Genomic DNA, 5457 nt, shown 5'->3' with positions numbered 1-5457 from the left:
CAAGACCAGAAAAGTTTTTTCTTCTTTTTTTTTTTTAAAAAAAAAGAAGAAATTGAATGAAAAGGGTCTAGAAATTTCACTTTCCTAATGCTTTGTAGACTGCTGATTTTTATTTTTATTTTTTTGGTCGGACTTTGTAGCCTTTTGATTGATTGGAAGTTCATTGACTTTTTCCGCTGGTTTTGTAACCCAATTTTCGGATTCTGGAGTCTCGTGATGTGATAAGCTTTCTTGTCTTTGTATTTAAATTATCGTGTTCTTTGCTTTGTAAATGTCGTTGAATAATGCAATGAAGTTGTGGAGTCCGGTAAAGTTTCGAGGATAGATGGAAGAAAAACTGCACTTAAAAGGATTTTCTAAAGAAGCAGTGCAGTAGTGGTGCTGGCTGCAGCTTCTGATAATCCAATTACTTTGATGTTAAAATGTCTGTTAGATACTGAAAGTTGCAAATATTAGAACTAGATTACATGCTTCGGTAAATATTTAAAATTTGATTACGACAATTGGAATTTTGGCAGCTTGATTGCACTATAAAAACTAAGATTTAGTTTCATCGATGAACTTTTCCTACTATGACGTGCTTATATGATAGAATAAGTGGTTAATTGGATAGAGTTGAAGATGGGATTGAACACACAAGCGCACCTTAACATGTTTACTTTTAAAGCCGAAAAGGTTTAGATCCTCATTAAAAATTGATGTTTAATTGGATTTCTATATTTAAAAAAAAAAACAATACACAAGTATTAAAAAAAATATATAGTTTGTGCGTATGAATTATATATGTGTGTGTTTCATTGCCTCAACCATGTTGATAGACGCACTTTATTGCATCGAAATGTCCTAGTGATTTACGCTGGAGCACAATTGTACGCTTCTTCTCCTTATTGCAATTCTAGTTTCAACATGTGCTTTTTCCCCCAAAGCTGAATTGAGGTTTATGCTAATGCAAAACAAAAAGGAAATCGCTTCCTCTTTCCGGTCATTCAAAATTACTATTAGGAGATGATCTACCATCTAAATTTTCCTTCAATATATATTATTACTATACGAAAAGAAAACATATTTACTAAAGAAAATTATTTTGGAATGACCAACACAAAAGAAACCAAAACTTTACAATTGACTATTACTAAAATTTTAGCAGAATTTCTCTTTCAATATTCTCACCATCTAGCACCATCTCCATTAAAACCACTAACATTTTCAACCGATTTGCTTAACAAATGCTTCCAAAATTCTTCTTCTTCTTTTTTTATTTTCATTAGGCATGGAAGAAAAGAATAGGGAGGAGCAATGAGAACAAACTCCCCGTCCAAGTATAACTCAAAGTCCCACACCACTAAAAAAAAATGTAAAACTATTCAAATTCATTTATAAATGCATAATATCATAGCTGTCGTTATCGCAACAGAAGTTGAGAAATTTCTAAACACGAAATAGAGAAATGCTTACGGCACGGGCGGTGGAGAGTCGCACTCACTGCATAATCCGAACTCATGATCTCATGGGAGAAGGCACAAGTCGTTGGCCACCGATCACCATGCCGAGTAGCATCACGAGCGTTTTAAACATTTCTATCTTTCTTTTTCCTCTGTTTTTATCAAGAAAAAGAAAAAGAAAAAAAAAAAAAAGGGGGCAGGGAGAGCACCATGATACGGTGGAGGGCGGAGCAGGGGATGAGCTCCAATCAGTACGCTGACTCGTTTGCCTTTACACTATGTGTCTGTCCCGTCTGTCGTCATGTCGAATCCCCCGCAAGCGTAGAAAAAGGTGTCATATATTGCACTGAACGAGGGGGGACTATTGTTCCCTTTTTCGTGTTAAATCCCTCTTGTAGGAAAAAAAAAATTTTAATTTTTTGTCACCTTGCAGAAAAAAAGATCAATTATATCCTCCCCCCCTTAATAGAAATATAATAATCATGAAGAAAAGGAAAGGCAAAAACAGGGCAGGAAATGGCCGATGACGAAAAGCACATCGGCTCCCGCTATTAAATTTTCTTTAATTTCTTTCATTTTCCATAAGAAGGTCGGCGAATTAGCTCAACCAAATTCTTGACTTCTTGCTGGTTTTTACTCGTTTGGTGTCTCATCACTTTCATCGGTCGTCACCCCTCAATCACACGCCTCATCAATCCCACTTCATCCTGTTTTTCTTTTGTATTTCTCTCTCTTTTTGGATTAATCCTCTGAAACCATGTTTCCTTTCTCCTTTACCGGACAATGAAATTTTGTTACGCGGGTCTCTCTCGAATCAATAGCCTCGTGCCGACACCTAGTTTGACGAACCGAGCGCCTAGCATTTATGACTGTTAAAATTATTATTCTTTTTTTTTTTTTTTATACATCGAGTCAGATTTTAGTGGGGTCACCGCGTATCTCTATTGGTTCAGTTTCCCTACTATTATTTAGAGCATGCTTACATGCGTAAATTCAGTATATTTCGGATTTTATTACGGGAGTGAGCCCAATAAGACTTGATCCCAAATCATTGAAAGATGAGTTGAATTCACTAGACGCGTTATTGGTTAAGATGCTTAAATTGATTTCCACCTATTTTGACTGATTTTAGTCCCTGCAAATGAGACATTGTTAATTGAGGGTTCCGTTTGATTTCAATGGCTTTTAACCGACACACTGGCTTTTAACTTCACCATGTAAGAAATAATGTCGGATTCCAAAGTCCAGCGCGTCCATTCTCTCGATTGCGATTTTCTTCTCATGCATCCGGGCTCTTAAATCAAAATCAAACTGCCTCTATTTTCCGGCTGTCATTACATGTCGGTTTACCCATCAACACTAGATCGACTTAAACCAACATTCCATTGTGCTACATCATCTAAAGCAGCCGTGAAACACGATGGAACCACAGGAAAAGCCGAGAACTTTTTGGGGGGGGGAGGTGAACGCAAAAAAGGGTCGACAAGAAAATAAAAAATAAAAGGGAAGGTGGGGATGGTAAGAGAAGGAGGGAGATCTTGATGATATAGCTATGGAGAAGCCCTGCACGACAGCTGATTATATGATTAGGTCATGATGATCTGCCGTTGGATATGGGGATGGATTTCAACGGGGATGGAAAATATTTCTTCTGTTTTTCCCTTTTCCCCTCTGAGAGAAAAAAAAGAAGGAAGGGAAACATGGTGGGAGCTGAATCCTATATACCATTGCGAGAGAGAGAGAGAGAGAGAGGCCAGTTTGGTGGGGGCCAGTGGGGTCTGCTATCTTTTATTGCTCTCTTTGTCCTCTTTCGCCTCTCTTCTCGCTCTCCTCCCCTTTTTATCCCCCCCTTCCCCTTCCTTTTCCTTCTCACTTCCTCTCGAGCCCATCTCTCTCTCTCTCTCTCTCTGGCTCTTGCTCTTGCTCTCTCTCTCTCTAGCTTTGAGGTTTTCTCGTGTGTTTTCAGGCAGGGTTTGGGAGGAGATCCTCGGAAAGGAAGCCTTGTTGTTTTGAGGGGAATGTTGTCTGGTGCGAGGCCGCCATCTCGGATCACCGATCTTCGTCTCGCAAGATCGGTTATTTATGTGCTTTTGTTGTTGTGGGTCGGGATCGCCGCGTACCCATTTGAGATGATGACGTGATTCGATCGATCGGATCATGAGCTTGACGACCTCGGACCAGGCTTCATTCCCCCCAAATTATTGCTTCCCCCTGTGCCGATCTCCTCCGCCGTTGTTGTGGACCGATCTTGAGGTGAGTCTCCACAGGAAAAGAAAAAGCTTGAGACTTCTTGAGACTTTTTCGTCTTCCTGTTCCATAACCATGGCTTTTTTGGTTCAGATGTTGGCTGTGTTTTCCTTTTTCTCCCCTTGCTTTGTCAGTAGTGAAATTAAGGCTTCTGTGTGTGTGTGTGCATGAGCAGATTGGTGTAATGATTATAGATTTTGACCCTAGTTCATGTTTCCGCCGTCTACTATTTTTTCTTCTGACGATAGAAGGATAAAGTTTCATCATTACGCTTTGATTTTTTCCCTCCTCTCTCTCTGTCTCACTCTCTCTCTCTCTTTCTCTCCCTAAAATCTATGATGTTTCTCTTGTCAGTCTAAGGTGCTTTGTGGGTTCATCATTGGAACTGGATTTCTTCATGATGGGCTTCATGAATCTTCCTCGCCTGTCTCTTTCTCGCTCCTCTATACCCTGATCCGCTTCAGTTCGGTGCTGGCTTCTTTTACTTTAGGGTTTTTCTTTTTCTTTTTCTTAAATGAGTTGTCCCCGGGATACTGATGTTGCATATCTGCAATCAAGTTTCTCCCTTCTATATCAAAACCAGTCCAGTCCCTTCTCTTTCTTTCAACTTGGCATGAGCTTTTCTTGCTAGCTTTGTGCCGAAAGAAAGAAAGAAAGAAAAGAAACCATAACGTCATCAGAGGCTGGTCTAGCTCTGCATCTTTCGTTTTAACGTGTGTGTGTTCGTGTTTGTGTATGAGTTACTTTTACAGATTGCTGGTTTGCTTTTCATTGTTAACGGCTGAATCTGTGTCAGGTTTGACTCTCTCATACTAAATGCGCGACTTTAATAAGGACTAGATAACCGGTAAATGACACTAATAATACCTGGGGTTAATGCAAAAGGAAAAAAAAAGAGGTCTTGAGGTTGTTTCCATTATATTTATATCTGTATAAATGACTGCTTGTAAGCTTTCGATTGTGTTGTGTAAGAACATCATGGTTCCCGACCTTGTATTTGATGGGAGATACTTGGCGAAATCAGCTTTGGAGAAGCTTGGCCTTCACACTTCTCGAATATTTTGTCGAGGAAAAAGTGGAAGGAATATAATCATTCAGCAGAGAAGGGAGAAGATGCCGAGTGCGTATGGAAGCTGTATTGGTGAAGCAACCCAGCTGTGCTTGAGGACAAAAATGGGCTCATTTAGAGTTTCGCAAGAATCGGTGACGATGCCATTAAAGCATATTCGAGACGCAGAACCCACTTAGGAATTAGCAAGTGTCGTTCGTTGGCTTCAGTTTTGTATCTTTGAAATGCCACCAAGCTTATCATGCGAGGTTAAAGACAGAAGGCATTACCAAATACCAAGTGTATGTATCTTTGAATAGCTTTGGTGTAATGGTCGTTGCTTCACATATTGTATAAACAAAACAAGTAGAGAGAGGGAGAGAGAGTCTGAGATGTGATAGATGGGACCTCTGATTTTGCGAGACCTCATGGTCTTGTCATGTACAAGAGGGGAAGATTGCAGTATTCCCTTGGAAACTTGAGGAAAGAAATTTCGAAATCGTTCCGACCACATCTTCTTCTTCTACAAAAGAACATCGTAGTTACCTCTGCACATGGGAAGTTAACAGTGCACCAAATAATTGCGGATGTGGATGTGGATTTCGGAACATGGTCTCCACTCAAAACCACATCTTTTCGTCTTCTCGGCTTCCTAGGCTTACAAAACCTTAAAACTTAATTGATATCAAGAAAGAGAAGAAGAAGAGAACAGACCAGCAG

Source organism: Eucalyptus grandis, chromosome 4 (genome assembly GCF_016545825.1).
Source record: "Eucalyptus grandis isolate ANBG69807.140 chromosome 4, ASM1654582v1, whole genome shotgun sequence".
NCBI lineage: Eukaryota > Viridiplantae > Streptophyta > Magnoliopsida > Myrtales > Myrtaceae > Eucalyptus > Eucalyptus grandis.
Note: the sequence above shows the minus strand (reverse complement) of the source record.